Genomic DNA, 24429 nt, shown 5'->3' with positions numbered 1-24429 from the left:
CCTATCCCAAGGAAGGACAAAGAAGCTGACACCGGAAAACAGGGTGCAAAAGAAGATGAAACGATGCCGAATGTTGATGAACCTATGGATCCTATTGATCCTCCTCCTCAAGAGCCCTCCTCCTCCAAGAGGAGACCCTCATGGCTTAGGGAGACTCTCGAAGATGCCGAGAGACATATTGCACCAAGGGGGACTTTCCGTGAAAGCAAGAAGCCGAATAGGTATCAAGGATACTTGACCGTCATGAGCACTATCATTCAAAATGAGCCTTCATCATTTGAAGAAGTCGTGAAGCAACAAGTATGGAAGGATGCTATGAATGAAGAATACGAGTCAATTATGAAGAATGATGTCTGGGATGTGGTTCCTAGACCCCAGGACAAATCGGTTGTCACCTCTAAGTGGCTCTACAAAATCAAGAATGGCGTTGATGGGAGTGCAAAAATTTCAAGGTTCGCTTTGTTGCTCGAGGATTCCCTTAAAAGGAAGGTGTAGATTACGATGAGATATTTTCACTTGTTGCCCGATACACCACCATCCGCTCAATCATAGCCCTTGCTGCCTCGCAAGGATGGAACCTACATCAGATGGATGTCAAGACCGCTTTCTTGCATGGTTCGATCAAAGAGGAAGTCTATGTGGAACAACCCGAGGGGTTTGAGGTTCATGACTGGGAATCTCATGTATGCAGGTTGAAGAAAGCTCTCTATGGTTTGAAGCAAGCACCCTAGGTTTGGTATGATAGGATTGATAGCTATCTGATGAAGCTGAGATTGACTAGAAGTTAAGTCGATCCGAACCTTTACTTTAATGTTGAAAATGATAAACCTCTCATACTAGTACTTTATGTGGACGACCTCTTTCTAACAGGTGCAAACCCTCTCATTCACAAATGTAAGAGGGAGTTGGCTTCTGAATTTGAGATAAAGGACCTAGGACTGATGCACTACTTCCTAGGGTTGGAGGTCTGGCAAAAGCCAGGAGAAAGTTTCCTATCTCAAGGAAAATATGTTGTGAAGATGTTGGAAAGCTCTACGATGGTAGACTTCAATCATGTGACTACCCCGGTGGAACTTAACTTTAAGAAGTTATGTGGTAGTGCTATTGGACCTAAATTGGGAAATTCTTTTGAGTATCGTCAACTCATAGGAGCATTGATGTTCTTTGTGAATTCCCGTCCAGACATATGTTTTGCAGTTAACACATTGAGCCAATATATGGTTGAGCCTCATCATATACATTAGATTGGTGCCAAGAATCTTCTGAGATATCTTCGAGGCACAATCACTTATGGACTGAGATTACCCATGGAGTCCGGGAATCATGGGAAGTACCTCTCATTTGGCCAATGAGTAGGGAAATGAGGATAGGGACCATAGTACTACCGATGGACGCATCGTGTACTACCGTACTCCCTATGCTAGGATGACTAATATTGATCTGGGATCAATTGGAACTGACTTCGGGTCACTAAGAGTGGTATGAGACTCTCTTTTTGATTGGAACTGACTTCGGGTTAGCAAGAGCGGTATGAGACACTTTGTTTTATTTGGGACTGACTTTGGGTCAGTAGAGAATGGAATGATACATTCTCGATCACTTCTTTTTCTTCATAGTTCGACAAAGCAAAGCAGTGCATTGATCGCAGAGATAGTACAGATTGGTAGATGGATTAACATATGGAGTTCTCCCTAGTTGAGAGGGAGTGTTAAAATTGGAAACTAGGGTCAAACTCCACATGGGTCATCTTATTTATGACAACTGATATTTTTCTTAGATTCCTCTCTCTGAGAGGTGTAGGATTGATCTAAAGATCATCCAATTCCGACATGTACAAATGAAGATATGGATTTATTTATATTATGGACACATTGTCAAGGTCGGCTAGCAAGCAAAACAGGCACTCAAACCCCCAATTCATCCTCAACATGCATATAAAAAGAAGGAGACCTCAAGTCATTTTACATCATCTCATCTCACATCTCTCTCTCTCTCTCCTCTTGTGATTGGTTATGCATTTCTGAGCAATCATCTCTCTCACACGTGCAAAGGAAAGGAGGACATATTTCTGTTGACTGCGTTGACCGAGTTGCGAGGAGGTTGTTTGATTGTGTTGACTTGATGCATTGACCTATTTTGACTTCGGTTTGGGTGAGGTATCTTTGTCTTAGCAGGCTGTAGCTCTGGTCACAAAAACCGAGGCAATCTGACCTCTCCTCTGACCAACGTTGACTATACTAGGGCTAGCCGCAGGGTTGACTTTCGTTGACCAATTTTGACTGAACTTTTTCGGACTGTTTTGGGCTGATTAGACTTGTTGTTGGAGGTTGAAGTTGACTGGGTTTGATCGAGCTAAATTGAGGAAGAATTCTGCCTTGTTGACTAGCATTGACTTTTCTGGTTAGGGCTCTTTTGCTGCTGTCATAAATGACCAGATTTGTAAATTGTACTATTTCTCTCTTTGCTGAACTATTGAAGAATATAAGAAGAATTGATCAAGGGTTTTCCCACATTGGGGTTTGTCCCTGACTGTGCCACATCTTGTGTCCTCTTGTCTTGGCTTGTCTTCTATTGTTTTTGTTTATGTTCTATCTGCATTTTTCTATCATGTTGACGTGATTGCTAAACTGGATATTGATATTGGGCTAATAAAGAAATTGACGTAAAATTGTTCTAAAGCATAGAACATACCATTGTTGTTTAAAATTAACATCGTGAGAGTACATAAATTCAAAAGCCCACTTCTCCTTATCCAAATTTTACGATCTTTAGGTCTATTTTGGTCCTCTCGAAGAGAGTAATTCAATGCCATAATTACCTTCTTCAAAGGGGCAATCCAAAGTGGAATTTGGCCCTAGTTGCCATTTTAACACTCCCTCTCAACTAGGGAAAATTCCACTTGCCAATCATTCTGTTGTCATCGATCATGGTGCCATCCTGTTGTCATGTACCATCTATGCATCTTGTCTCATTTCTGCTCTACTGATCACTGATATGAATAATGAAGAAGAATCAATCGAGAGTGAGTCACAAGACCTTACCACTCTCCACTGACAAAATTCAGTCTAGAGGTAGAACCTCAATCGTACTTGATCCTAGATCAAGTTGTGGAACAAGTACAACATACATCTTAGACATAGGGAGTACAACACTACATGATGTTACCATTGGTAGTGCTATGGTCCCTATCCACTTTTCCCAACTCATTGGCTAGATGAGAGGTACTTCCCATGTGTCCCGAACTACATGGATAGGATGATGCAAGAACATCAGTAGGGAAAGAATATGTCACATCCTGCTCACAACCACTCGTAGCGAAAGGAGAAACCAAATCCTACAAACACATGTCATAACCATACGTAGGGCAAGGATGAACCACATCTTACGCTCATGCAAATTACCGAGAGTAGGGAAAGGATGAACCACTTCCTACATGTATGCCAACTAATGAATCGTAGGAAAGATCCTACTCATGGGGAAAGGATGTACCACGTTGTTAACGGGAAAAGTGTCTATTCAGAATGACCCTATCCCACTAAGGTGTGACAGTGACCTTAGAAACAAACAGAGAAAACTACTTTCGTATTCTTCTTTATGAACTATAAACGAAGAGGAATAGGATGAACCAACCTGTGTCTTGCGCTAGTCCTTTTGATCCAATCTCTCTCCTCTTTGACAGCTTCCAGCTACCTGCTCTCTTACTTGCCCAGCTTCACCAAGTTCCTGTAAGATCACAGAAGAAGAAAACTACACAAAGACATGGATTTATATTCATAAATAGCTTAGGATCAGATTTAAGCTAAACATGCAAATATAACAAACATCAATGATACACAAGCATGTAGGAGAAACTCAAATAGTTTTATTGATATAACAAGAAGGTCCAGGAGTAGTTACAACCGATGATTCTTGATCCAACATCAACCTCCCAGCAAAGGAATCCCCTCTTCACTTCCAACAAAGCATAAATCACCCAATACTCCGATATCTATCTCAAAACCAACAGCAATTCTCTGCAATGTACAAAATTCCAGCCTCTGGATCTCTGGGATGAGGGATCCATATATAGATGTATGCAAAGAGGATGAGTCAACTTATGATTTGACTAGTGTCTTCTCTCTGTCATTTCTTGCTTCCACTTGGAGACTGAGAGCCTCTTACTCATCCTTGATCGAACTCAGTGAGGCAAGTGTCATTGGGGAAGATTCTTGAAGCTTCCATTGTCTGTCCACCTCGCGGAATGACACTGCCATTTGTCATTTCCTGCTCAACGCACCCTGGTAGTGCATTTAGGTGCGTTGCAATGCACCTAGCTAGTGTACTTGGGTGCTATGCAACGCAGCTAGCTAGTGGAGCAGCTAAAATGATCCTGATTTGACTGATTCCGAGCAGTTTCTGGTGGAGAACTTCTGGGAGAAGTTGTAATTTGTTGACCTTGTTCCTTTAGGGGTCGGAACAACACTTTTAGGGACTTAGGATCCCTTGTTTATGGACATTTCATGCTTAGAGCTGTAAGGCACAAAAATGTCTATAACAGTTGCCCCCTAAAGTATGAGGTCGTTTATCGGGTGAAATGCTTTATTAGGAGGATCCAAAGTTCTTTCAATGCTAGGAGGAGACCTATAATAAGATACAATACAATACATTATATTCATAATGTTTTCATGATCTAGCTGAGGCGGGCATTCCCATGCTCAGCTTTATAAATTCATTTTCATGTACATAGGACAAACAATCGTCTGATGGTAGACTGATGATTCTGATAGAGCCATCATCCTTTTGGTAGGATGATTATCTGTGCTGCAATGTTGTACATTTCAATGTCTTTATTTTCCTGAATATATATCGCAGCCCGGATGGATGAGACTAGATCCGGGGTCTTAAATCTCGTCCGATATTCACTCGAAGTACAAGTCGATCCATGTGAGAAATGTTTTGAAGTCGAACATGGAAAGACATCGCTTGATTACCAGTCAATGATGTAAACTGTTAACAAGCGCGAGAGGAATCACCAATAACGATGATGACCCTCAAGGTACTGCAGTACAATTCACGTGGTGTGAATAAAGGACTTGGCGTCGAACACCACGCAAAATCTTTCGGTCGAAGGTCATTGATGTATACCTGTCGCCGGAAGTGAGAAACTTGCCATCGAGACATGCAAGCTTCAAAGTACTGAATGGGGTGTTCCTAGATCAACTTCTTGGATAATGAGCTGATGTCGACAAGAAGCGATCCGTCAAAGGAGGGCCTTAATGAATCCCACATCAATGACACGGAACGGAGCAAATGATTTTGATGGAGGTGAAAACGATCTGATGATATATGGTTCAGGATGGTGGTCATGAAAGAATGAAGTATAATGTATGGTAATGGATGGGACACGGGTGACTTCTCTGGATGACTTCTCTTGAACATGTCGGCGAAACTTATGTGATGGATTGGTAGCATTTACCCCAAATGTGGATGGTATGGCGTGACCATGGTGATGTGACTGGTGAATGAAACAACCCAACCCAACTCAAGCACAGAGTGGAAGTGTCATGTTCAAGAGCGACTTGCTACCAATAAAGATTCTTTGAGTTTCTTCCCAATTTTTCCCCTGTCATTGCTGACCAGTACCTCTTTATTTTTGTCAAGCTTGAGGAGGATAACATAGGCTTGTTCTATAATTTGCCCTTCGGGCAAACCCATCGCTATGTTTTAACGAGCCTAGCGATAGTGAAACTCATTCTCGTCTAAAGACAAGTTTGTCGCTATTAATATTTTTAACGAGTTTAACGACAAAGATAACTCGGTACTTTTCATTTTTAGAGAGTCTGAAAAGGTACGTAAAGGTAACTCCAAAATTCCTTTTTCGTCATCTAATCCCTTAAGTTCGAAAAAGTACAAAACAATATAGAAGGGATGAATTTTCGATAGTTTTAACGAGCCGAACAAAACAAGCGCTCGATATTTTTGTGCAATAATCCCTCAGGTCCAAAAAGATTAAAATCTAGAGGAGGGATAGCGCTTCCAGTCGCTTTAACGAGCTGGAAGGCCAAAACTCAGCAATCTTTTCATATTTTACGAGTCAGTTGAAAAGAGCTTAAAAAAGACTCGTCTTTTGAGGAACGAGTGATAAAATGGGTAGCAGCTGATTCCAGGTAAGGGTTGGAATTTTCCAATCACGACAGTGTCACAAGGATGGCTAGTGAAATCACTCTTCGCAGCTGTTCCTCAAAATGGGTAAACAATCAAATGGAGGTGAATGATCGGCAAATGGAAAAGTGGAGGTGACGGTGCAAACACGACCAAGGCTTTAATGGTTGAAATGCTTCATTCACGGTGGTTATTTACTGGGGAATAGTTCATTTTTTAACAAGCTTAAATGCGAGTGGAAACATTTGCTCATGTCTTATGTTTATTTTTTAACGAGCTTGAACTATGTGCTAAAACTGCTCGATTAATCCAGTCATATGATAATAATGTCTCATATAAAATTGGCAACTTTTATATTTTTGCCCCACATCCTTTCTTTATGCAAGTTAGGAAACGACTAATCCAAAAAACAGATAAATAATCGCTCTTTGCTTGCACTCCAAAAGGTTTGCATGCCCCCAGGTATAAAATATGGTTTCAAGGTTACCCCTCAATTTGCAGACAAAACATTTGTTCTATCGGGAAAGGCCTACCTCTTACAGGTCACCCAAAGATTGTTCTATTCGCGGTGTAAACAAAACACTTCTTCGGCGATGTCTACCGAGATAAACAAAGGTGAGCAATGACGTCCGCCACTCACATAACTTTGACAAGAGAATCTTATTCTAGAATAACCCCTCTTCCAATCACGGACGGGGTACAGACTAGTCATATTCTCCCGCGGAAACCTACCCTATACCTGAAGTTTTCATGCCGAAGCAGACCAGGACGCATGCCCCCTGGGTTTCAGTCATATCCCTCCGAATTACTCGTGCTCATCAGGAGGACGGACTGGGGATTGAGACATTTCTTGCGTGAAGAGACCATTTAGGGATGGTATATGACTATTTGTTATGCGTGATTCGGGAAATGAAAGCTGGTCCACGAGCTTGACCACTCTTCCTTCGTGCGGAAAACACATTACTCTAAAGAGTGAGGAGACGATGGCTCCCATGCAATAAATATAGTCTCGTCCAAGGAGTAGATTATAATCCAAGGGTCCTTGAACTACCATTACGTTCATTTGAACTGTCTTCCTTCTCAATGTTATGGGCACATCGGGAAGGATCCCTAAAGGTCGACTGGTTCCTTTATTAAAGCCTGTCAGATTTCTCATCTCAGGCAAAAGCGATGGCGAACCAAGCACTTTCCAAGCAGTAGAGGAAAGGATACTCACAGAAGCCCCCTCATCTATGATGGTACCAGCCATGACCATTCTATATATTTGAACAATAATTCGGAATGGTATGCTTGCTGGTAAACGGGGTCTGCCTAGTTGATTCCAGTCGAAGGAGACAACTAGGTTGCTTGGAGGTGGGACCGAGTAGACGGCCGGGTATGGCTCTGAAGAACTTCCCTCCTGTGGTAAGGGAATGGGTAGATTTCCCCCATGTTCGTCGGAGTCTGTGTTGATGAAGAGATTTTTGACGGTGTCATCCTTGTTCTCTTCAGTGGTTGTATCATCCGAAGATAAAACCTCTGAAGGCAAGACCGGGTCAACTGCCGCCTCGACCTTTTGACTTTCGTCTGGTATGGATTCAGATGGTTTATCTTCAATGATAGGCGCTTCAGCCGACCACTTGAGCGGGCCAGCTGGATTCTCAACTAGCGACAGACTCGGCAAGAGTTTTTTATATCCAGGAGGAAGTCGTAACGGTGAAACCGGAAAATCATCCAAAACTCTTTTCGCTTTGTCTAAGAAGGGACAACGGTGGACGGCATGATTGCCTTCGCACAGTTTACAAGGAAATCTAGCTTTCCCTTTTTGTCCTGGGGCTTCACTTTCGCTAGTTGACGGTGTGCTCTCAACATGATCATCAGAGGTTGATGACACCGGATTGTGCAAACGAGGAGACCAGTCCCTTAGTATCCGAGGGATGCAAGGACAATCTCTGTGAAAGTGGTCTCCTTTGCAAATGACACATGGCGATTTAGGCCTGGTCGGTGCAGTGTGTGGATTTTCGTTAGACGACACTCGTTTTCCCCCATTTTCCTTTGGCTCCTTCTTCTTCTTCTCTTTCTTCTTCTTCTCCTTCTTCTCCTTAGGAACTTGACTTTTGGCTTTTCCAACCCCATCAAGCGAAGAGGAAGGAGGAGAGGAAGAATTAGAGGAAGTAGAAGGTTGGTGGGCAACTCTGGACTCGTCTAATTGCTGATTCGATTGTTTAGGAATGGTGGTGTTCTGAATGACATTGGTTGAGAATAGCCAGACTGGCAAGCCAATTGTCAGTCCTGGAAGCGACAATGTGGCCATATGGGGTGCACCAACATCTCCCCAAGAGGAGAAGGGACTAGGATTTCCACCAAGGAGAATTCCTTGGTTGGTAGACTCCATTTTCTCAACCTAATATCAACATAGGAAAAGGGTATGAATATTCCGTTTAAAATAAATTTTTAGACACTTTGACACAACTTGTTTTTTCAATTTTTAAGAGTCGAGAAAAAACAAAAGATGACTCTAGTCTCCTTCGATTTTTAATGAGCCTGAAGTGACAAGTGCTCAGATGGACCTTTTCCGTTAAGGAGTCTGAAAAGGAACGAAAGGGACTGCTCTGGAGATCTAGGTAGAGGGAGTACCAAACCAATCGCAAAACTGCAGAATACTTTTTACGGTACGGCAGTCAATCTTCCCGAATGTTGTGTTCGGTGCATTGCGATCAGTAGGGCGGCCGACACGGCTTCCTATGGATAAAAGGTTTTAAGCCTATAGGGGTCTCCCAATATATACTCGACGGTGCGTGGGAGCACAAGTTCGTACTGGCACTTATCGTCTCAAAGTGGAGGAATCACCCAACCATCAGTGAGGACAACAGTTACCAGGCTTTACGACGCCGGAATACGTCTCTAGCCTAGACCTCTAAATGTTGTGTGTTAAGTTCCAATGCGTTGTTAGATTCATTCAATTTATTTTAAGTTGATCTTTCTTAGAAGTTTGCCTTTTGGGATCACAACGAGATGTAGATGTAATTCCTAAAATGCAATCTAAAGATGATAAGCAAACTTTTATCTCTTTTCAGCAATGAAAATCCTAGCTACAAGGGGAAAAGAAAGACACAATCTTTTCTCAAAGAGCAAAGAGCACACTGTAAATGCACTTTTCCTAAATCAATCCAAACAGACTATCAATATGCAAATGCACATGTGCATGTATTTGTTTTTCACTTTCTTAATATTGATGCCTAAAAAGAAAGTTGATGTACAAATCTGAATTTGCTTTCAAGTGACAAACACAAACAAGCTTCTTTTCGAAATCAAAAGGTAGAGATGATTACGACACTTTATGATTTTGAAATAAGTACTCGTTTCGACACTAGAAAGTCACAAATTCAAACCAAAGGCAAAAATAAAAGCATAATCGACTGTCAACAGCAAATAAACTTTCTCCTAAGATCAAAATCGACACTTACGACAGATCTAAATCAAAGGACGACAGTATGACTATTCTACTTTTTCAATGGAAAACTGTAAATGATGTAACAAACACACAAAAACATCTACAGTCTTTTTGTACAAAGGAGGCGGAATTAAGGCAAAGAAAAGGGGTTTTTAAACAGACACATACACCGACCACAGGCTGCAAAAATCAGAGACAAAACTGAAAAACTGAAGAAAAAAACCTCAGTTGCACAAGGCTAGGCTGATCAGCGCACCTGTTACACAGAGAAACTGGATTGCAGCGCAGGTAGCCCTCTCGGGAACTGCGTTGAAATGCAGAATCTCTTCATAGAGCCTGCGCTGGGGCAGAAACATGAATTCTATCCGGGTTCTGGGTCACGGTTTGCAGTTTAATCTATGGTTTTTGGTCGAGTAAAAGCAATCAGTAATGCACAATCAGAGGGTAGATTTAAAGGAGGTCTAAGAGCTATCACAAAGGGCAATCAGATCATTTGTGAATCAGCTATTCAGATCATAAACAGATCCAGTGAATGGATTGAAGTAGCAGGTGTCTACTTTGCATATGTTAATGGCAAATGCAGTTCGATTGCTACTTCTATGTTTATGAAACAAACAACAAGAGAGACACAAACTAACTAACTAGACACGTTCCCCAGCGGAGTCGCCATTTTGTTAACGGGAAAAGTGTCTATTCAGAACGACCCTATCCCACTAAGGTGTGACAGTGACCTTAGAAACAAACAGAGAAAACTACTTTCGTATTCTTCTTTATGAACTATAAACGAAGAGGAATAGGATGAACCAACCTGTGTCTTGCGCTAGTCCTTTTGATCCAATCTCTCTCCTCTTTGACAGCTTCCAGCTACGTGCTCTCTTACTTGCCCAGCTTCAACAAGTTCCTGTAAGATCACAGAAGAAGAAAACTACACAAAGACATGGATTTATATTCATAAATAGCTTAGGATCAGATTTAAGTTAAACATGCAAATATAACAAACATCAATGATACAAAAGCATGTAGGAGAAACTCAAATAGTTTTATTGATATAACAAGAAGGTCCAGGAGGAGTTACAACCGATGATTCCTAATCCAGCATCAACCTCCCAGCAAAGGAATCCCCTCTTCACCTCCAACAAAGCATAAATCACCCAATACTCTGATATCTATCTCAAAACCAACAGCAATTCTCTGCAATGTACAAAATTCCAGCCTCTGGATCTCTGGGATGAGGGATCCATATTGTTGTTGGGAAAAGTATCCAATACGGAATGACCCTATCCCACTCTAAGGGTGATAGTACCTCAGCAACAATCAAAGCAAAGCTATTCGAGATTACTTCTTTATGAGATGTAAGAGAGAGGAGAAAGAGATCCACTAACCGTTATCTTCCGCTAATGATTGATCCAATCTTCCCTCTTTGCCGCTTGCTCCCAGCTCCTTGCTCTTTCACTGGCCCAGCTACACAAAGATCCTGCAAAAGCACAAGAAAAGGAAACTACAAGAAGCATACATCCATAATTGGTTCAAGGATTAGAATAAATCAAATATACAAGCATCAATACGCCACAGAGACACATGCATATAGAAGAACCTCAAATACTTTATTAATGGAAGAAGTAAAGTTCTGAGAGTGTTACAACCGTAAGAGGCCCAATCCAGCAACACCTCCCAGCAGAAAGAAATCTCCTCTTCACCTCCTTCAAAGCAATCACCCAATAGTTCTATACTCAAACCAATAGCACTTCCTTACATTCACAAGATTCCAGCCTCCTTAGACCTCATGAGAGAGCTCTATATATAGGAGATTTGGAGAAAGGATGAGTCAGCTTGAGGCTGGCATGAAGCTGACTAGTGTCCTCTCCCACTTCAGTTATACTTTAGTTCTTGAGTCCACTTGGAGTTTCTTGCTTCCACTTGGAGATTCAGATCCTCTTACTCATCACAAGGCGAATTCCCTGATCCAAGTGTCATTTTGGAAGCTTCCTGGGCATTTGACACCTTGCAGAATGACTGTGCCACTTGGCCAATCTCGCCCAGCGCAGGTGGCCTTCATTAGAGTTGACATTCAGCACAGGTACAGAGTGGAGCAGTTGACATTCAGCGCAGATGCTCAGTGGAGCAGTTGACATGATCCAGAATTAGCTTGTTTTTGAGTGTTTTCAGGTGGAGAACTGATTTTTAGTGTTGTGGTTTGCTGACCTTGTTCCTCTAGGGGTAGGAACAACATGTTTAGGGACTTTGGATCCCTCGGATTATCGACATTTCATGCTTCATGCTGTAAGGCACAAAAATGTCTATAACAGTTGCCCCCTAAAGTATGAGGTCGTTTATCGGGTGAAATGCTTTATCAGGAGGATCCGAAGTTCATTCAATCGCTGAGAGGTGCCCTGTAATAAAATACAATACAATACATTATTTTTCATTCTGCTTTCATGATCTAGCTGAGGCGGGCATTCCCATGCTCAGCTTTATAAATTCATTTTGGTACATAGAACAGACGATCGTCTGATGGTAGACTGATAATTCTCTGCTGAAATTATCATCCTTTGAGTAGGATGATCATCTGCTGCAATGATGTACATATCAAATGTCTTTATATTTCCTGAATATATATCGCAGCCCGGATGGATGAAACTAGATCTGGGGTCTTCAAACTCGTTCGATCTTCACTCTAAGTACAAGTCGATCCATGTGAGAATTGCGCTGAAGTCGAACATGGAAAGACATCGCTTGATTACCGGTCAATAATGTAAACCGTTAACAAGCGCGAGAGGAATCACCAATAATGACAATGACCCTCAAGGTACTGCAGTACAATTCACGTGGTGTGAATAAAGGACTTGGCGTCGAACACCACGCAAAATCTTCTGGTCGAAGGTCATTGATGTATACCTGTCACTGGAAGTGAGAAACTTGCCATTGAGGCATGCAAGCTTCAAAGTACTGAGGGGGTTGTTCCTAGATCAACTTCTTGGATAATGAGCTGAAGTCGACAAGAAGCGATCCGTCAAAGGAGGGCCTTAATGAATCCCACATCAGTGACACGGAACGGAGCTAATGATTTTAGTGGAGGTGAAAACAATCTGTGAAATATGATTCAGGGTGGCGATCATGGGTGGATGAAGGATAATGTATGGCAGTGGATGGGACACGATTGACTCTTTCTGAACAACATCTCTTGAACATATAACGACACTGATGTGATGGATTGGTAGCATTACCCCAAATGTGGATGGTTTGGCGAGGACCATGGTGATGAGACCGGTGAATGAAACAACCCAACCCGATGTGATACAGAGGACAAAGTGTCATGTTCAAGAGCGACTTGCTACCATTAAAGCTTTGAGGTTCTCCCAATTTTTCCCCAGTCATTTCTGACCAGTACCTCTTTATTTTTGTCAAGCTTGAGGAGGATAACATATGCTTGTTCTATAACCTGCCCTTCGGGCAAGCCCATCGCTATGTTTTAACGAGCCTAGCGATAGGGAAACTCGTTCTCGTCTAAAGACAGTTTGTCGCTATTTAATTATTTTAACGAGTCTAACGACAAGGAAAACTCGGTCCTTTTCATTTTTAGAGAGTTTGAAAAGGTACAGAAAGTTAACTCCAAAATTCCTTTTTCGTCATCTAATCCCTTAAGTCCGAAAAATTATAAAACAATACAGAAGGGATGAGTTTTCGATAACTTTAACGAGCCGAATAAAACAAGCGCTCGACCTTTTTGTGCAATAATCCCTCAGGTCCAAAAAGATTAAAATCTAGAGGAGGGATAGCTCTTCCGGTCATTTTAACGAGCTGGAAGGCCAAAACTCGGCAAACTTTTCATATTTTACGAGTCAGATGAAAAGAGCTCAAAGAAGACTCGTCTTTTGAGGAACGAGTGATAAACAGGGATAGCAGCAGATTCCAGGTACAGGTTGGAATTTTCCAATCACGGCAGTGTCACAAGGATGGCTAGGTGAAATCACTCTTCGCAGCTGTTCCTCAAAATAGGTAAACAATCATATGGAGGTGAACGATTGGCCAAATGGAATGGAGGTGGCGGGTGCAAACACGACCAAGGCTTTTTATGGCTAATAAATTTACGATCACAATGGTTATTTACCAGCACTGGGTTCATTTTTTAAAGAGCTTGAATGCGCCAAAACACTGCTCAATCTTATGTTTATTTTTTAACGAGCATGAACTATGTGCTAAAACTGCTCGGATCTCGCTTTTCTATTTTTTAACGAGCATAAATTCCGCGGTAAAACTGCTCGATTATATGGTCAAATTTTGATTTTTTACCATTACTAGCTTTTCTCTTTTCAAATATAGTACTGCTTTTTCAATTGCTGCAACAAACTTTGTTAGAAATGAATAATATTTGCATGAAAATGAGATTATAACCCTAATATTTCACTTTAAACTGTGTAAAAAGCCATTAAAAGGTGTTTTTACCTCTCATTTACCATTTCATTTGCATTTGGTTTGTTGGAGCTCTGGAGGTGCCTCTTCCCCCTTGATTTTCACCAGCTGATTCCGGGAGATTCTGCGGACGATTTTCAGCGCCGTCTGGACCAGGTAGGAGCTAAACCCTAGCTCTTTCTTTTCATGGTTTCCTTTTCCTGTTTCATGCCTGTTTTCCAGTATTTCTGAGCCCCTGGGGTTTTGCCAGGGCGCCCTAGGATCAGCGCAGGTTCCCCTTTCGAAACCTGCGCTGAAGGTCAAGCTGCCTTAAGGCAGCCTGACCCTCAGCGCAAGTGGGAGACTCTCTGCCTGCGCTGGGCTCAAAAACTGAGTTTTTAAGGTCATTTTTTGATGATTTTTCCGCCAGTTTTTCATCAAAATCAGGAACTTCTCCTTCTCTTGTTTGCTTTGCAGGGAACTCTGAAAAAAATTTCCCTTACATGGCGAGAATGAGAACATGAAGAGGAGGACATGATTGCCCTCCATGACCCTGTCACGGTGAACGCGTTGCGGAACTGTGGCCTGCTGAAGTTCTTCCGTATCTCTAGTATGAGAGCACAGATTTCTTTGCTGCAGTACATGCTTGATGCTTGGGATCCTGTTAACCAAGTGTTCCAGATTAGGGGAAAGGCCATCCCCTTGACCATAGAGGACATGTACTTCTTGACTGGACTGTCAAGGCGAGGTGCCCCCATTTCCTTGTCAGGTACGGCCCGGGGGACTGATTCCACCAGAGATTATGTCCGCCAGTATTGCAGGGAAGGTTCTCAGTCGAGCAGAGACGGCAAGATTGTTATCCGTGAGATTACTGATCGGGCTCTCAGGTCCATTCTGTTCACTATTGGTAGGATGGCCGGCAGTGCAGCTCTACATGTTGCCAACAGGTCTTATATGCAGCACGCTTTGGAGTGTCTCCAACCGAAAGTATTCAACTGGTGTGATGCAGTACTTGTTCAGATGAAAAGTCAATTGACCAAGGTAAAGGACGAGAAGCTGAAGAACTTTGGATTTGGTTCTATTCTGACTGCCTTCGCCTTGGAGAAAATCCCACTGATGCAGCATCAGTACATCATACTCGACTTGCCTTCTCCGACCGAGCCACGCATGCAGAGGTGGGTCGACCACATGTCTAGGCATGCTGGTCAACCTCAGATTACTTTTACCGAGGCCTTCTTTAGGTGGTTCGAGCGCCAGGAGATGGCGTTTTCCGAGTATCCATATGTGGGTATGGATTTCCGAGGTGATCCGGATTTGGTGCTACCGGATGGCGAACAGTGGGGCGCCATTGGTAAACTCCTTGACCATATTACTGTTTACTTTTCTTATTCATAATGTTGTTGTGCTTTATTCTATCAAGAATTTTAATTGTACTCTTGGGTGCATGCAGATATTGGTCCTGTTCGTCCACAGTTCGTCCGAGATCGCCAGTTGCTGCCCCGGCAGTGGAGCCTGCTAGGAGAGTTGTTATTCGCGATCTTGACGATACTGAGACCCTTACACCTGTGCAGGAGCAGGTTGAGAGCCTTACTCGCGGTCTTCCGGATGTACAGATTGACGAGTTACCTTTACAGCTGCAGCGGCATACTATTGGCGTGCCTAGACGATGGACTCGTCTCTTGCGCATGATTGCACAGGCCGTGACGTACTATCATGAGCACCACTAGGCTAGGGTGCCCCCTAGCATCTTTTTGAGTTTTTAGGTCATATGACCAATTTTGTCTTGGTTACAGAACATTATGTATGAACTTATATAAACAGCTTATATGTATTTTGATTTTCGGGTTTTATTCTGGTTGATTTATGTGATCCATATGTACAATCTTTGATGATGTGTCCCTTTTATAAATGTTGCAAATGTCTATCTAACACATAGTTTGCTAATGAGTCAGTTAATGTGTTTAAGTTTCTTGAAATATGTTGATATTGAATTGAATCAAATCGTCTTTCCAAGATCTTAACCCTTAGGAACATGCGATAAATAGCTGGATTGCGAACAGAATATATACCATTGAGTTGTAGTATTACGAGCTGTGAGTCTAGCCTGACAATTAGTCGACGTATGCCACGTGTGATGGCATCAGAGAGTAGTTCTATCAACGCGCTATACTCAGCGATGTTATTCGTTGATTGCCCAATACATACACCTCTGAAACTTACTAACTCGCCGCTTGGATCAAAAATGGCCCAGGCTGCGGAAGATAAGTTCCGCGAACTACGACTCGCTCCGTCGGCATATCCAACACATGTCTCCAGAAGGTTCGACATCTGCAATAAATGAAAAGGTGGATCACTCGACCAGAACAAACACTTTAGCGAAAACAAAATACAACAAAAGCATGCAGGTTACTATTTAAGCATAGTAACGCTTGAGGTACAACCCGTTGCGGGGCTGCGCCAGTGGAATTCCATCGTAATCCATTAACTCGTAGGCTCCTTTTGCTAACACCCTTTTAACAATATAGGGGCCCATCCATAAGGACTTGAATTTACCTGCTCCCAATTTATCGGATTCTTGGTCATAAAGCAAGACCAAATCACCTTCTGAGAAGACACGGGGTTTGACATTTTTGTCGAACTGAGCCTTGACTCGTTTCTTATGAGCTTCGTTAGCCAAAGCGGCATCACGACGGGTTTCATCCAATTGGATTAGTTCCAAGAAACGAGCCTCTTCTTTTGAAGTTCCGGGGAGAAGATCGATTGCGAGTTTAAGCGACGAAATTTCGCACTGGATTGGTAAGACTGCTTCCAGGCCATACACCAGTTGAAAAGGTGTGAACCCGGTTACGTTTTTTACCGACGTTCGGTAAGCCCACAAGGCTGAGTACAGGATTAGGTGCCACCTTCTTTTATGAACCCCAATCATCCTTTGCAACATACGCTTCAGGACCTTGTTGATTGCCTCAACTTGTCCGTTGGCTTGCGGATAATATGGGGTAGAGCTGTCGTGAGATAGCCCTAGCTTGGCAGCTAATTCGACCATCATGTGATTGCGAAAATGCGACCCATGATCTGTAACTATAGCCTGTGGTACGCCGAACCTGGCGACTACATGATTGAAAAAGAAAAGGGCAGCTGTTTCACCAGTGTTATCCAATGTAGGCATCGCCTCGGCCCATTTGGTAAAATAGTCAACAGCGACTATAATATACCCATGCCCCCCGGTCGAGGTGGGGTTACATTGCATGAAATCGATGCCCCACTTGGCGAAGGGCCCAACAGCAACTATCGGCTGTAAAGGTGCGGGTGGTCGTCTGGTTTTGCTATCAAAGATTTGACAAGCATGGCAACTTCTGACTGCGGTTATGCAATCTTTGAACATGGTTGGCCAGAAGTATCCTGCTCGTAAGATTCTTTGTGCTGTTGCATATCCAGACTGATGCCCCCCACACGCGCCTGAATGACAATCATTCAGGGCTTTTTCGGCCTCCTCATGGGTAAGGCACCTCCTCAGAACTGTATCGACACCACGACGGTAAAGTGTATCACCGACGATCATGTAGTCTTTTGCTTGGTATCGTATACGTTTTTGTTCGGAGCGAGAGGTGTTAGGCCTGAACTTTTGGGTTTGGAGATAAACTATGATATCTCCATACCACTCATCGCTTACAGATATCAGAAACAAACTTTCGTCCACGATTGACTCTTCTGATGTTTCATCGTTGGACGATGATGGGAGATCGCACAATAATTCTGCGAAAACTAGAGCTTTCTTTGATTTGGATTTCACAAATTCCAGATCAAACTCTTGAAGGATCGCTATCCATTTTGAATATTTGCCCCCCAGCAACTGTCGCGACAGTATATAAGTCATGGGGTTGCAATCTGACAAGATGGTAGTTTTCCGAAAGAGGACATAATGTCGAAACCTTTGAATCGCTTGAACAGCTGCAAGCGCTAGTTTTTCAACATAAGAATATTTACTTTCTGTATCGTTTAAGTTTTTACTTAAATAATAGATAGGATGTTCAATTCCATCGACTTCTTGAACTAAAACCATCGCAATGGTCGTATCCGCTGCAGCCAGATACAGGTTAAAATCTCTTTGATAGTCTGGGGCGTACATTAATGATGCTTTTACTAGACAATCTTTCAGAGCATCAAAGGAAGCTTGCGCCACCTGGTCCCAGACAAAAGGTACATCCTTTTTCAAAAGACGAGTATAACCCTTAGCAAGTTCTGCGTAATTTGGAATGAACCTCCTCAGAAAGTTTGCTTTCCCTTGGAGTTTCTGAATCTGAAGCAAATTTGAAGGTGGAGGCAAATTAATGATTGCCTGAACCTTACAGGGGTCGAGACAAATCCCATCTTTAGAGACTACAAAGCCAAGTAAACGACCCGAACCGACGCAAAACACACATTTGTGCGGATTGAGTCTTATCTTGTAGTGTCGGCAACGTAGAAATATCGCTCTTAAATGCTGCGGATGATCAGTCCGCTTTCGCGAATGAGCCGGAAGATCGTCGAGATAAGGTTGAACGATGTTCTTGATGTCATGGAAGGCATAATTCATTGCCCTCTGAAACGTCGCCCCTGCGTTCTTTAAACCAAAGGGTAATTTTCGATAAGCGAATGTGCCCCACGGACAAATAAATGCAGTCTTTGACTGGTCCTGTGGGCGGATATTTATTTGATTATACCCGGAAAATCCATCCATAAATGAAAAGATTTCACATCCGGCGCATTCATCAATTATCTGGTCGATGAAGGGTGTAGGGTAGTTGTCCTTCGGACAAGCTTGGTTTACATCCCTATAATCAACACACACTCTAATCGTCCCTTGTTTTTTCATAACAGGGACAATATTCGATACCCAATCGGTTAGAGGAACCTGGTAGATGAATCCAGCATGGAGGAGTTTTTCAACTTCTGCCTTAATGGCGACGGCTTTCTTCGGGTGCACTTGCCGAAGCCGTTGTCTTACTGGTTTGACATCAGGATACATTTTAATTTCATGTTCAACGATACTCGAGTCAATGCCTGGCATTTCATCATATGACCAAGCAAAGACATCTCTAAATTCGCGAAAAAGAGCGTTATATATTTCCAGTTCTGAAGGGGAACAACCTTTGCCGACATAAATATTCTCTACAACATCTGTTTTAGTCGAGATATTTATGGCTATAGTCTCTTCAATATTGGATAGGTTTCGCTCGGAATCCACCGTGTTTACAGTATTTGTTAGGAATTCAAATACTGAAGGGTGATAAAGGTCACTTTGAGTATCTTCTTCATATTCTGGAAGAAGGGAACGATGGTGGTGATCATTCCATGGTGCCCCCTCAATCATCATTGATTGTAAGATTCCTTCGTCAGTCCCATGTACTTTCGACCAAGGATCTAATGGGGTTCCATATTCTCTAGACCTATCTACCCAAACGCTTGACGAGCGTTGATTTGGGCTCGCCTCCCATGCTTGAAACATTGATTGCTACAATATTTCTAAAGGGCTTGGGGGAAAAACCATTGAATGATCCATGTTGACCTTCGTGGAAGATATCATGTTGCAGGTTGCTACAAACGGTACATTTCCTGTATAAATAGGAGGTGGTAGCGCGAAAGTTCCCATCAATGTGGGGTCTTTCAATAATCCTACTCCGATATCTTGAATTGAATGGTTGCTCTCATGGATCATGGGAATGCTTCCTGTAACTTGTGAACCATTAGGGAGGAAATTCTGTTGGTCGACGATCGTAATCCCTCCTTCAAATGGGAATGCGATCTTCCTAAAATAAGTCGACACGACAGCTGCCATGGCATAAATCCATGGTCTACCTAGTAGGATGTTATAGTCAAGATTTCCATCAATGACTTCTACATCAATTTCTACTGTCTTTCCTCCTAGTTCAACTTTCAAGTTATTAAGGATACCGTAAGGGGTATAAGTCCTTCCGTCGAAAGCTTTTAATGTCGTCGAAGATCGCGACAAGGTTGGAGATCCTAAAGTTTTCCAGCAACTCATCGACATAATACATGTCGAGGCTCCCTCATCAATTATTGTTCTGTGAACAGTTTTGTTGAGTGCTTTCACTTGAATAAGGAAAGCTAGCTGAGCTGGTAACTGAGGATCATATCCCTTGTGATCAAAGGATACAAGATTGGAATCCTTAGGATCAACCCCACCAATTGCCGATAACAACGCCTGCCTTTAGGTTGGACAATTTTGTAGCACTTCAAGAGTCGACATAGCGGATGGCGATTGGGCCAAATCTTCCACTATGTTATAATGCTGCGCCGCTCTGGCATGAGGATTAAATGTCGACTTGTGTACTACACCCTTTGGCGGTTTTATTGTTAATTCAGGGATGGTGGGCGTTACAACTTCTGTCGAAGTTGTTGTCGAACTACTTGGTTGATCTTTACCTTTTTCGTTCGACAGCTGAGGATTCCCGTAATCTTTGTTCCTTGTCGAAATCAAAGCATCATTCTGCTGTTTTGAAACCGACAACATAAGTACTTGCGACGGGGAAGCATTTCCACTATCAACCAGATTTTGACCTGGGTTGGGAAATGGATCATTAACACAGCTGAGGTTTGGGAACTTTTAAAGAACCTTTTAACTCAGCTTTGAAGGACAATTCTTTGTCCAGTGATCTTCGTCACATATCATACATGGACTGTTTGGTTTCCCTTTTCCAGGAGGGTTTGAAGAATTTTTTCCAGGGGATGACTCACCCTGTTTCTTCTTCTTCCCTTTGTTTTGGTTTTTCTTGCTTCCTGGTTGATTGGTTTCTTTGCCTTTATCTTCGGATACGGCATTTACTTCCGAAGCAAGAATTTCTTCTTTTGCATTTTGATCCGAATTCTTACGGGCTTTCTTTGACGAAGCCTTTATCGATTTCGTGTTTGCTGTGCCAATCACGCCATCACCGGCATGAGAGTCACTATTTGATTTAGGAGGGGGAGGAATTGAAAATTCTGGTCTAGGGGCGTCAGGTATTTTGTCATAGAGCGTGCCGGACTGAGTATAAACTAAGTCCAAATACTGCACACGAGCAATGACTTGCTCCTCTGTTACGACTCCCCCCTTGGCCACATCTTCCGTAATAGCCGGAAGTAACGACTTTATAAACCATTCAGCTAATATCTGATCGGGAACATATGTTTTCACCATCCTACGACGACGACGCCACTCATGTATATGATCAGATATATGGGTAGCAGTTGTCTGTTTGAAGTTGGTTAATATTTTTGTTCCCGTTTCATACCTTATCGGTAATTGAAAATGGGTTAAGAAGGTCGTGGCTAGGGAACTAAAATTGTCGAAAGAGGCTCTTGGCAATTCAATATACCATTTAGCTGTTGGACCTGTCAATGTCCTCTGGAAAAGGCGAAGCCTTATCGAATCGTCGTTAAGGGTGTTTGACGAACACCACAGATGAAAAGTCATCACGTGATTCGATGGGTCTTCACCTGGATTTCCATTGAATTTAGGAATGTCAGATGGAAGTTTATGAGGAATCGCTGGCCACCAAGGGGCATAAGCAATCGGATCGTTGGTTAAACGGTGTAAATCGGGTAACTCTAAAGTTGCCACGAATGGTAACTGTTGATTCAGGTTAGGCGAAGCGTAACCAGGGTACGATGGAATCGCTTGAGCAGTGGGCCTTTGCATACCAGCATAATGTAATTGATGTTGGTATGACTGATACGGTTGGTGGACTTGACCACTGTAAAGTGGTTGGTTTTGACCGTTTTGGATATACGGTTGTCCACTATTCGCAAAGATCTGCTGCTCAGAACCTTGGTACACTTGTTGGAACTGCGGTTGTTGGTATTGCACAAGCCATGGTTGTGACGCCATGTTTTGTTGTGCTATGCTAACCGTTGGACCGAGGTGTGGGGTAATGGTACCCGTTTGTACTTGTGTCGCCCCACCAGTTGGCGATTGTGGTTGTGACCCATGATCAAGTGACTGTTGCATTACAACCTGAGAAATCTGAGGTTGACATGCAACAGGTATCGCTTGAACTTGTGACACTGTTACAATAGCCGGTGTGGTTGGGATGTTCGTCACAGGTACACATTGTTGCATAGAATATACAACCCTTGGTTGTTGAGGTAGCATAGGTACCCAACTACTTGATGCAATTCCAGTATAACCTGAATACTGTTGAGAACTGCCATATGGATATCCTCCCGGAGGAGGTAATGAAAGGGCATACTGCCCCCCATATGGTAGCAATCCGGAACTCAGAGGGATTATTAGTCCTTGTGGACTGGATGGCCCAAATTGACCTCCATGAGGATCAATTTGTCGAGTTTCAACATAAGAGTTTCCGGGTATTACTCCGGATGAACAAACTGGAACAGACCATACTGTCGAAATAGTCCCTTGGTGGACTCCTTCTAGCTGTTGAGAGCTAGTTGGGACAGCTGGTATGCCGGCAAACATCGTTGGAGTGATGGCAGGGGCTTCTGCTGTCGCTGTGTCATTTGACACAGTCCTAGACGATGACGGTTGTTCAGACATTTTAAGTCTATCCAATAGATTGCCTAGCGATTCTACAGGAACTTCCACTTGTGGTGGATTAACTTCTGATGAAGGAAATAGAGTGACCCGACTCCAAAATGAGTTGGAGTACTTGCTTGCGGATCCTCTGCAATTTCCTCTATCGCAATCAAACCTGGTGGAAGAGGAAGACCGTCAGGTCCGTAAAATATTTCTGGTGCCGAAGAAGTGGTTGTTTCGACAGCGACAGTTGTTTGAGGAACAAAACTCTCTGGACCGGTTACAGATGGAACTGGTTCAGTTATACAAGTATTTGCCCCCAGACTAGGATCAGTATTACTGTCCTTCTGTGGCTGTTGAACTTCTTCTATAGAGGCAGGGTTTCCAGAAATGTTAGGAGTAACCGGAACCTCAGATGCAGTTGGAACACTTGTTCTAACTTTTATAGGAGATTTTGAACCGGTTAAACGAGTTCGCTTTGTCCGTACTGTTTTCGATTCTGGAGACAAAGACGGTTGACTCGTAAGCCTCCGCGAACGATGGGGTTTCAATTGACTTTCTTCCACGATTGCGGATTACTCGATCAACTAAAATATTAAAAGGGGAAATTTGTGTTTCCGAATTGAATGAATTTTATTAGACGCTTTTAGACACAACTTGCTTTTTCACTTTTTAAGAGTCGAGAAAAAGCTAAAGATGACTCTAGTCTCCTTCGATGTATTAACGAGCCCGAAGTGACAAATGCTCGGTTGGACTTTTTCAGTTATAGAGTTTGAAAAAGGCCAAAAGAAACTGCTCTGGAGATCTAGGCAGAGGGTGTGCCAAACCTTTCGCAAAACCACAGAATACGTTTTACGGTACGGGTGGTCGATCTTCGTGAATGCTGTGTTCACTGCATTGCGATCAGTAGGGCGGCCGACACGGCTTCCTAAGGATAAAAGATATATGCCTATAGGGGTCTCCCAATATATACGCGACGGTACGTGGGAGCACAAGTCCGTATTAGTGCCACCGACTCTCAGGAGGAATCACCCACCTTCGTCGAGATCGACAGTCACTACGTTTAACGACGCCGGAACACGTCTCTAGCTTAGACCTCTAGATGTTTGCGTTATGTTTCAAAGCGTTGTTAGGTTCATTCAATATATTTTAAGTTGATCTTTTTAAATTTTGCCTTTCAAGGTTCACCACGAGATGTATTGATACAAATTCCTAAATGCAGTCTAAGATGAGAAGCAAGCTTTTTCAATCTTTTCGACTTATGAAAATCTTAACTACTGAGGGAAAAGAGAGACAAAATCTTTTCACACAGATCAAAGAGCACTCGCTAATGCACTTTTTCCCTAAATCAACATACAAACTTATATGCAAAATGCAAAAATGCAGGTATTTCTTTTCTCTTTCTTAATGTTTGTGCGACACAAAAAGAAAGTTGTTGTATAATTTCGAATTCAATTTCAAGTGAAAGCAAACAAGCTTGTCCAAAATCGAAAGACACCTTAAGATTTACTTGTTTCGACACTAGAAATATATAAATTCAAACCAATGACGAAAGCAAAAGCTCAATCAGCCATGAACAGCAAACAAACTAACTCTTAAGATCAAAACGACACTTTGTCACTGGTCTAGATCTAAGAGGTCACAGCAAGACTAGTTCACTTTCGTTATGGGAAACTGTAAATGATACAAGAAATACACAAAGAACAAACATAATTTCTTTATACAACCGAGGCGGAATAGTGACAAGGAAAGTTGGTTTCAGATAGGCACATTGACTGGTAACAGGTAGCAAAAACAAGAGTGAAAACAGGGCAAGAAACAGCAGGAAACCCCAGTAGCACAAGGCAAGACTGGTCCAGCGCAGGTGGTACACAGGCAGTTTGACCTTCAGCGCAGGTAGCCCCTTCGGGAACTGCGCTGAAATGCAGACAGCCTTCACACAGCCCGCACTGAA

This window comes from Pinus tabuliformis, chromosome 2_1 (genome assembly GCF_031772625.1).
Source record: "Pinus tabuliformis cultivar Carrire ecotype Pingquan chromosome 2_1, CPIR1, whole genome shotgun sequence".
NCBI lineage: Eukaryota > Viridiplantae > Streptophyta > Pinopsida > Pinales > Pinaceae > Pinus > Pinus tabuliformis.
This window is presented reverse-complemented; position numbering follows the sequence as displayed.